Source organism: Adiantum capillus-veneris, chromosome 14, assembly GCF_014529385.1.
Source record: "Adiantum capillus-veneris isolate H3 chromosome 14, ASM1452938v2, whole genome shotgun sequence".
In the NCBI taxonomy this organism is placed as follows: domain Eukaryota; kingdom Viridiplantae; phylum Streptophyta; class Polypodiopsida; order Polypodiales; family Pteridaceae; genus Adiantum; species Adiantum capillus-veneris.
This window is the reverse complement of record NC_140944.1, coordinates 160,767,360-160,777,868: the sequence shown is the minus strand read 5'-3', so window position 1 is coordinate 160,777,868 and position 10,509 is coordinate 160,767,360. Positions and strand designations below refer to the sequence as shown.

Genomic DNA, 10,509 nt, shown 5'->3' with positions numbered 1-10,509 from the left:
GTCAGACCTCGTATGAACCCGCGTACTTGCTGAAAGGTATCCAATCCTTCCAACTTGAGGATAACGTCCCGATAGTGAGAGATATATTCAAGGAGTGATGGATATTGGCGCATGGAACATGTGTCCCAATTGGTCCAATCCCGATCTGCTTCATTGGTAGGCAAAAACTCCTTGCTGAACATTGTTTCAAAGGCTGCCCAACTCTGTGGTATGATGTTCTTCTCCTTGCATCCGGAGTGCGCCGTAAGGCGTGAATTCCATCCCATTTACTGAGAAAGATGGTCACTGCATCCTTACTGCGTTCTCGGTCTTCGCCTTTGAAAACTGGTGGTTTGAAATTTTTCAATAAATCAACTACTTCTTTGGCAGTGAGAGTATGCAGTGGTTCATCACTTGGGCCTTGCCCTTGTGTTCCAATGTGCTCATACATGTGAGTGGCAGCCGGACCCTTGGTCTGCTGTTGCAGCAATTGAATGACTAAATTAGAAAGTTTAGTAACATTTTCATTTAAAGCCTTAAAATTTTCGTCCATGACCATCATGCGTGTCTAAAGAGCACAAAATTCTTGAATATCGAGCAATTCATAAGTATCATCTCCTGCCGTAGCGTCGCGGGTACTCTCCTTGAGAGTATCCGGCCGCGAGCCGTCATTGGCAGGTTCGGGGATACTTTGCTCAAAATCGAACGTCATGTACGTTGATATCCGAATCCATGGCTACACAGTGCAGTGTAAGAAGTAATCAGAAAAAAAATATATACCTAATGCTGGCGTCCCGACAATGTATAGCCTTGTTAAATCTGCCTTGATTTCAACAAGTACTCCCGTAGCCGTAATTAGCCATGCTAATTAGGTTGGTCAGAAAAGCTTTGAACAATCTGTGATGTTGGATATTTGAATGAAAACTTACGAATTGTTGCCGACGAAGCTTGGTTGTCGACGAAGCTTGGTGATTGACGAAGCTTGACGTCCTATCGAAGAAGCTTTTGGTCAACTTACTAATTGTTGTCGTTGATCTTTCTCTTGAACACGCAGGTTCTGCTGGAAATTTCTGCACAGGCCGTGTCTATCGAGGGGCTTTTCCCTGGTGGAGGTAGCTTGCTCGAGATGCTCGCCTTGACACACCGTATGCTTGCCGGCAAACAAAGGCTTGCTTGGCCTGTGGGAAAGAACGCTTGTAGCCGCCAAGGCTTTTAATCAATGGCCAAAAGGCCTCTGTAATGTGGACATAGCGTGGTTTTTGCACAGGCAGCGAGCGGCCGGTGACGAGCTCGATGAGGAGCAGTATGCGCTTAGCAGGGCTCGGCTATGGCCGCGAGGGAACAGCGCGCCTCTCTACCACTACATGGCGCACCTCTCAAGCCCGTCTGCTCTCCCAAACATGCACCACAACTCTCGTCCCAAAAGGGAAGGTCCCCCCCGTTTTGGCAAAAAGCCCTAGCTAAAAATGGAAAAAGTTTTTAAAAGGAGTGGTTCTCACCCTAGGAGCAGTTTTTAGAGGCCAAGGATGACCACGCCTAGAGAGAGAGAGAGTGGAAGAGAGTTTCCAGCTCTGATACCAGTGTAATGAACTAGGCCACTAGGCTGTTGGTGATCCTCCTCCCAACCTCCCTTTATAGGGTAGGCTCCTAGCCCCTTGCCCTAGATGGATCCCCTGTCCACATTGCCTAGCCCGGTCTGTGGCCGTAAGCCTTGGCTAGCCTAGTCATTAGGGTACAGGACCCATGTCCTAACAATTCCCATGGTAAATGCACAAGCTTCTTCAAATGGTTATTATAGATCACAAAGAGAACCCAATGGTCCCTTTTAAAGCAATCATCACACTTTGCATTAGAAGGATATTAAAGACTATTATATAACTTGTAAGTAGAAACAAGGACAATAAATCATACCTATCAACAATTGGCATGAATAGAAATAAGTACTTGGACATGTCTACATCCCCAAAAAACAATTGGACTCCTATGCTATCCTCGTATAAGCGTGGATTTAGAAAATCAAACCATAAACTATCAAGGAACCAAACCTTATCAAGAATATCTTTTGACAATACATTCTCCATCCACCTGCAATGGGTCAATTCTAATCCATTGTTCTTTAGAGTATAAAAATCATTTACGTTCTATTGAATCTAAAATGGATGAGAACTCAAATCATGAAAAGATTCATGGTTCTCGTAGAGGCCTTTTCATCCATAATAGCATTAACTAAAGTCACATCAACTTCGACAAGTATAGTAGATCTTTGTGATCTAAATTGAATGGATGAGCCACCCTCATATCTAAAAGAGAAAATTTGAAATTATAATTACATATAAAGCAATGTATAAAAATATACAATCCAAGCTATCAATAATAACCTTTCTTGCATGAGCCCGATGTCACTCGATGAAGAATCCAAGTGAATCTCGCCATTAGAGATTACTAGTGTAGATGATGTGATAATATTTGGTGTGGGAGAGATAATGATTGCATCATGGTGAGGCCTAGAGCCAATAGACCATTGTATCTAAAAAACATTAGTCCAACATGCAAGTAACATAAGATATTTTTATTACCAAAGACACCATAAGTCTCACAATAAAATAAAACTAGTGTGGTTGAACCTTTGGAGTTTTGTGAGTTGGAGTGGATTCTTTCTTTTTCTTGGCTAGGGAGGTTTCTAAGTGACACTCCTCGTAGTACCTTCTTCTTGTTTGCACTTTAGTTGGTACTAACAAAGGTCCATGGTAGTCAGTTGTTGATAGATTTTTCTACAAAGCAAGAGAGATGTACACCATTTTTATTTAAAGAAGAATATGATCAAGACAAGCATACTATAAAAAAAAAAACTACATACCGGAGTTGATGATAGATTGGCATTATTATCCTCCTCATTAAACATCTCTTTCTCTGATGGATCTTTTTCTAAGACATGTTGTCTCTAAATAAAGAAAATATGATTGAAGAACAGGAAAGCGTGATGAAACACAAGCAAAACAAAGATTCAAGAACATTAATTTTTCTTACATGTGCATCATATCCTTCATCAATCGTTCTTTGAATAGTCGCAATACATTCTGCCTTTGTCGCCATATACGCATCCATAGCCTCAGCCAAGACATTTTAGAGAAACACATCTTTTGGCCCTTTCATTTCCCTTTCACCATCGTTCATGAAATCCCATACGCCGAGTGCCTCTTTCATCTTGCGTTTTTCTTGTGTTTTCTTGTTTCTCTCAAACTTCTGCTGTGCACTATTGAATTGAATATGAGATTACTTCTCATATATTGCCGATTGAGAAGAACTTTCATTGCGCAAACCCGGGGGTCGTCCACTTTTTCTCTTAGGAATAGAATGTATTATTCCATGGACTTGGTTGAGATGCTCCATCATTTCCATCCTCCTAGTATAGCATATATTCTTGGATATACATTCTTCACTCGCTATGCATCGTCGAGCTTGTCGTCCATTTTTGAGTGAGATATCCTCGTACAAGAAAACCTTGTTGCTCATCAAGATGTTTTTATGATGAACCATGTAGAGAAGAGAAAGAGAAAGAGTATAAGAGAATGTGATCAGAAATGTGTAGAGAAGAGGTAACAAAATTGGGCAAATACGACTATTGATGCAAGTAGAAGAGAAAGAGAGAGATTCTCTGTGTGTGAATCCCTCTCAAGAGAAGACAAGAGAAAGAGAGAGAGAAAAAACTTGCAAACTTTTGAGCTAATTGCATGGGGTAAGAGAGAGATGAAACGCCTATCATGTAGAGCCCACGGAGAGAGAGAAAACGCTTTGAAGCTGTGTGTGTGTGTGTGTGTGTGTGTGAGTGAGAGAGAGAGAGAGAGAGAGAGAGAGAGAGAGAGAGAGAGAGAGAGAGAGAGAGAGAGAGAGAGAGAAATGTAGGGGCAAATGGCAATGGTGAAGCTTCATGAAATTTTTGACAACAGGCTATGGAGAGAGAGAGAGAGAGAGAGAGAGAGAGAGAGAGAGAGAGAGAGAGAGAGAGAGAGAGAGAGAGAGAGAGAGCGTGGTCCTCTCCATCAGCAGTCAAGAGGCCCGTTTGACGTTGTGGGGCGGAAAGAAAACACACACAATGTCTCTAGAGTCACCCAACACACACTCTCGGAATAACACACATGCAATAGGGGCACCAGGACCAGGCCCAATTTGGCCTGATTCCACACACACACAACACCAATTTACCACAAAAGAAATATCTTGAGCACCCAAACACTCAAATAATTACCCTCAATGAAACACCCAATTCTTACACACACACACACACACACACACACACATGAAATCAGCACATAGGGGAGAGGAAACCCTTATCTTGCTCAACAAATTGATAAAATAGGACTCTAATAGAAGGGATGGCTCATAAACATAGAGCTCTTAATACCAAAAGAGGGCTAATTCACAAACAGAGCCTTCACACACACACACATGAAGAGCTCTCTTGACTGCAAAACATGGGTACATTTTTGGACTAAATGGACAGCACCATTGTGTCCACAACGGCCAAAAACCCCCAATTACAACTTTACTTTGCCATAATCTGACTCCAAATGAGAGAGATATGGCAAAAACAAGCTCCTCTCACAAGCTCTCCCTTGCTGATTTCTCAGCCTCTTACACAAGTTCTACCAAGAGTGATGTATGCACACTACTCTAATGTGCACACATGAAAATATGGGGAATGTCAACTATGTGTGAACCACAATGTGAACTATGTGTGAACTATGCAAGGCCTCGCAATATGGACCATTTGTGTATACAATATAAGGAATGTAAACTATGTGAACTATATGTGAACTATTTGTGAACTATGCAAGACTTGGCAATATGGACTAGATTGAAGAGGAGGAAGGCAGAGAGTTGTACCAAGAGAGATGTATGCACACATGGAAATATGAGGAATGTGAACTAGGTTGAAGGTAGATAGTTCTACGAAGAGGGATGTATGCACACTACTCTAATGTGAACACATGGGGAATGTCAACTATGTGTGAATCACAATGTGAACTATGTGTGAACTATGCAAGGCCTGACAATATGGACCATTTGTGTATACAATATAAGGAATGTAAACTATGTGAACTATATGTGAACTATGTGTGAACTATATGTGAACTGCGTGTGAACTATGCAAGACCTGGCAATATGGACCATATGTGTATACAATGTATCTAGGTGTGAAATAGATTGAAGAGGAGGAAGGCAGAGAGTTGTACCAAGAGAGATGTATGCACACATGGAAATATGAGGAATGTGAACTAGGTTGAAGGTAGATAGTTCTACGAAGAGGGATGTATGCACACTACTCTAATGTGAACACATGGGGAACGTCAACTATGTGTGAATCACAATGTGAACTATGTGTGAACTATGCAAGGCCTGACAATATGGACCATTTGTGTATACAATATAAGGAATGTAAACTATGTGAACTATATGTGAACTATATGTGAACTGCGTGTGAACTATGCAAGACCTGGCAATATGGACCATATGTGTATACAATGTATCTAGGTGTGAAATAGATTGAAGAGGAGGAAGGCAGAGAGTTGTACCAAGAGAGATGTATGCACACATGGAAATATGAGGAATGTGAACTAGGTTGAAGGTAGATAGTTCTACCAAGAGGGATGTATGCACACTACTCTAATGTGCACACATGAAAATATGGGGAATGTCAACTATGTGTGAATCACAATGTGAACTATGCAAGGCCTGGCAATATGGACCATTTGTGTATACAATATAAGGAATGTAAACTATGTGAACTATGTGTGAACTATACGTGAACTGTGTGTGAACTACGCAAGACCTGGCAATATGGATCATTTGTGTATACAATGTAAGGAATGTAAACTATGTGAACTATATGTGAACTGTGTGTGAACTATGCAAGACCTGGCAATATGAACCATATGTCTTAGTGTAGAAACACTTTGGAACTTAAATAATAATGTCATGTCATTTATGATTTGCAAAGAAGATGGATCATTCTCATATCGTTGTAAAATTTTCTCGGCCCCCTGTAGTCTTGCAGTGTGGTGTTTTGAGGAGCCATGGATGCTAAAGCGTCCCGAATCAACTAAAAAAAAAATCACTTGTTATGAAAAAAAGTAAATTAAAATGATTGAACCATAGATCAAATTTGAAATACCTATCTCTTGTTTTTGCTTGAAGAACTCTAGCAAAGTCCCACCCGTGCGAGTGCCGGTTGTACTATCACCTACAAGAGAATGTAGAAGGTCCAAGATAGACCTATTGATTCGTGCATACAAAAGGGTATACTTTATGTATTGCCATAATCTTTCCACTAAGTTTGTTGTGTCCACATTTCCATAATTGAATAGCCGACCAAACTTGGGCCATCTCTCATGCCAAGGAGAATCATGTCCGCACCATCCATTTGTCACATATCTTTGCACATTCACATATTCTACATAGTGTTGTAAAATCCCTTCATAGTTGTGTTCAAAATCAAACTCATTGACACAATACATGAGTGTTGTCATAGAAGAGTAGAGATGATCTTGGCGCTCCTTTGGAACCTACATGTATGTAAGGTTCTTTAATACACATATACTAATGCACGCACAAGAGATAGTGCATCAATATTAAAAAATAATACATACCTTTGGAAGAAGATTCTCTACCCATGATTTCTTTGTATGGAACCAACAAAGAAGGTTATGACAAGAAACTTGTTGGCAGAGTCCCAAGCCTTGGTTTTCCCAACAATAATGATCTTCATTGACCACTTTAAGAAAAGCATCAAGCTCTATTTGGCATTTGTCAATAACAAGAGCCATAGGTTGACGTCCTTAATTCTAGAAAAGATCACCCTAAGGGTTTTCTCTAGAGCAATACTTTCATGGTTTGATCCTGGATCATTTGTGCACATCAAAAACCAAATGGCTATCCCAATAGCATGTTGGTTTGGTAATACAGCTCCATATAAATCGCATTTAATTGTCTTGAAAGTACTATCAATAGCCCATGAATTATGTGTAGGAAATCGCATTGCCATGTCTAGCATCCAATTATCTTGAATAATAATAATGAAAGGCTTATCCTTATCATCCTGTGCATGAGGATTGTAAGGTTGGCAATAGCACACCTAGCAAGATACGAATGTTAGCTTACTTTTACTAACCACATCCTTACACTTATATGGAGGAAGAATTTAATGCATACCTTGCCTTGAGCCTTTAACATGCAAGACTCACTCCACATGGCGGTCCAGTCATCTTTTGAGATCTTCCCTACATTTACAGAAAATAATAATCTATATCATGAATAAAGATAGCAAGGACAAGGTGTAAGTTATATTAAAACTCCATATAAATAGTACCTTGAATCCGTATTTGATAAGACAACATGGAAATCTCCCTTTGAATCATAAAGAACCTAAACATTACTTGATCAATTGGAGAAGACCGCTCATAATGCAATCTTTCTTTTGACAAAGACATCTTTGCCACATGCCGTGAGCTACCCACATCAAATAAAATCTTCCATACAACATTCAATGACATTTGGATGGACTGGTAAGTGATACAAATCCTCACGTGTGCCAGGGGAATGCCCTTCATGAAGAGGAAATAATGAAATAGAGGCATTTTGTGTATCCTTAAAATACACTACTCTCACCTTGAAAGGGCAACCACATTTCTTGGATCTCCTTAGTCTCTTCTTAGTTCCTTTCCTTTCTGCTTTTCCACCTCTATGGCATGCATAATCAACAACTGTCTTGTATCGGCCATGGTACTTACTTGAACGAACCATTATTAGCCTCACTTTGTGCTCACTCCATCAAATCTTCGTCAACATTTGATGCCTCAACACTTCTTTCATGCCTAAGAAGTATGGTAGTGTCTTTTCTTGGATGTGATTGGGATACATTGGGATTTTGGTTCCATATCTTACATTCACAAACATCAAGGAGGTCCTTCACCTATGCAATAGGAATCCCATGCCTTCTAATGTCTACACACCATGTAGAATTAGTTTTTTGGATAGTTTCATCAAAACCTAAATGACATGTTCCATCTCCCATTGTGTGTGACATTCTTGCACAATGCTTTCCCACTCCTCTATGTAGGAGATTTTCATCTTTGGCAGCGAACTTAAGCAAAGATATGTGGAAAAATCTTCATTTTTTTCTAAGCATAGATTGTCTTTCATTTTCCTCCATCTTTTTAAATCAAGCATGCCTCTAGAATCACAAGACTTCAACGCCTCCAAGGTCACTGAAATGTTTCCTTGCATTGCATCCTTCATTAAGTCATAAATTTTCTTTTCAAAAGAGTAGAACCTATTAGACACATATTGACTTGGATCCAATGAAGAAAAAGTTATTTGTCTCCTTAGCTCCTCTAAGTTTGTAAAGGTTCCTTGAGGATGATCTTCACCATCTTCATGGTTGCTGGTTTCATAGGTGCTTGTGTCATTATAAGAATCATCCTCGGAGATCACATAATCACTTATGTATCCTTCAAGACACTCCATCTCTTATAAGGAAAGGATCAAACAAGAGGATAGCTACTATGGGTGATCAAAAACCAATTCTTAAACATGGTTCCAAGCTTACATTATAGCTAGTAATAATATCATAGTTTACTCTTAGTTCACATTATAACCAGAGATTTCATAGTTTACACTTAGTTTACATTATAGTTCTCCCCTAGTTTCAATATTGAGGATAAATTTCAAGTATCATCACCTAGTAATATCAATCACCTTATTGTCCTTATTTAAGTGAAGCAATTCGTATTTATGAGGCATAAAATTTTAGATATCTCATATTCGAATCAATTAGTTATTCCCATGCAATATTCTTTGAATTTCGTGCCCGAAAATTTGGCACCTAGTTCACACTTAGTTCACCCCTAGTTCACAAAATTCTAGTTCATGCCTAGTTCACATTTTGGATCCGATGAGACGGAGATTTAATCCCGACCCTATCCTGTCATTTGGCCATGCCATATTGTCATGAGGCCAGCAACTGCCCTCTCGCCTAAAAGCAAGTGTGTGTACTCTATAAGTAGGGTAAACCAGTGCTCGGGAAACATATTTTAGTGAGCCGGTTCAAAAACCTTCTCACCGCAAATTGAAGAGGTTATTTACCAATTTGAGGAGGTTTTTGTACATATAATTTGAAAAATATAACTAAAACTCCCAAATTTTGAGCCGGTTTAGTTTCCTTCTCCCGTAAGTTTGAGTCGGCTTTGCACAACTAGTCTTGCTTGGTGGGCCTTGCTATATAATATCTATAGAATACATAGAACATATGCAAATTGATATTTAGTATCTAGCACTGAAGGAAACAAGAGAATGACTAATTTGGCAAGGGCAGCACTGATTGGAAGGGATACACATTTGAAATAATGTTTATGGGAGGAGACAAATTAAGTTAAGCGCATCAATTATTCGAGATTATAGGGATAGTTATAGTTGAGATTATATCGAAGCGAGGTTGTATATTGATGAATGTTTTTTTCTAGCATACGTGCTACATATAAATTCTTGCAAACGGAAAGTATTTTAAAAAAAAAAATTTCATCGAATGGTTGGTAGCATAGAAGGTGGATGTTGACTATATTTTGCCTTTCTTCTTTTGTAGTTATTTGTGTTTTTCCATTCTTCTTTTGTAGTTATTATGAGTATAATGAATGAGGACAGCGATAAATGTAACCTCACCTTCTTTGTTTTGTGTTATGGCATCGACAACGCATGTTGTACCGTTTGCCACACCAATTGTTAAGTCAGTGTTTTTAGCGATCATGCAGCAAATGCCAATTGCGATCAAATCTAACTCGTTGAACTTAGGCTCTAGGAGCCACTATTGAAGGACATCTATGTTACATCCCTTCGTCTTTATTTCAACTTTTGTAATGTCAGTTTGATTGTGCAACTTATTCAAGGCCAGGTTTTTATAGTATTGGAAGTCTCATCTGTGAGTACAAATTATTGGAGTAGAGTTGTTGATGCAGTCATGCATATGTGCTTCATCTATAATACATGTACCCAAGGTACAATTGATCTCATCTACAACTGGTTTTCTTTCACTAATAATGGTCAAGAACTAAAGCAATTCAAGGTCCGTTGCATGTCTTACAGAGCATGACATCCTATAGAAAGTTGCATGTAGAAAGTGAACCGAGCTTGTGATATGGCATGTGTTACAAAGCTCCCGTGCATGACTACAAACTGGGGTTAGTTGGGCAAGATCACCACGAAAGAGAACACATTTTTTGTTGAATGGATGTGCCAATGTATCCTTGTTATGTTAACATTTTGTCTTACGATAAGGTAAAATGTCATTTGGATTAACATGGATAGCTCCTCTATAATTATAATATCTGCCTTTATACCATGGATAACGCCTCTATAATTATAATATATGCCTTATCTCAATGCAAAAAATTCTAAAACAAGCAAACAGATAAAGCATAAATGACCTGCAACAATAAATGAGGTGCTTTACTGACCTGCAATGTTGTACTGCTGCATTTC

At 39.2% G+C, this 10,509-nt stretch overlaps 2 pseudogenes; both read right to left on the bottom strand.

The window, feature by feature from the left end:
* Positions 1-2,146: 2,146 nt before the first annotated feature.
* LOC147443485 (uncharacterized) lies at positions 2,147-3,183 on the bottom strand (annotated as a pseudogene).
* A 3,589-nt stretch (positions 3,184-6,772) lies between these two features.
* LOC147443484 (uncharacterized) lies at positions 6,773-8,502 on the bottom strand (annotated as a pseudogene).
* Between the last annotated feature and the right edge of the window lie 2,007 nt (positions 8,503-10,509).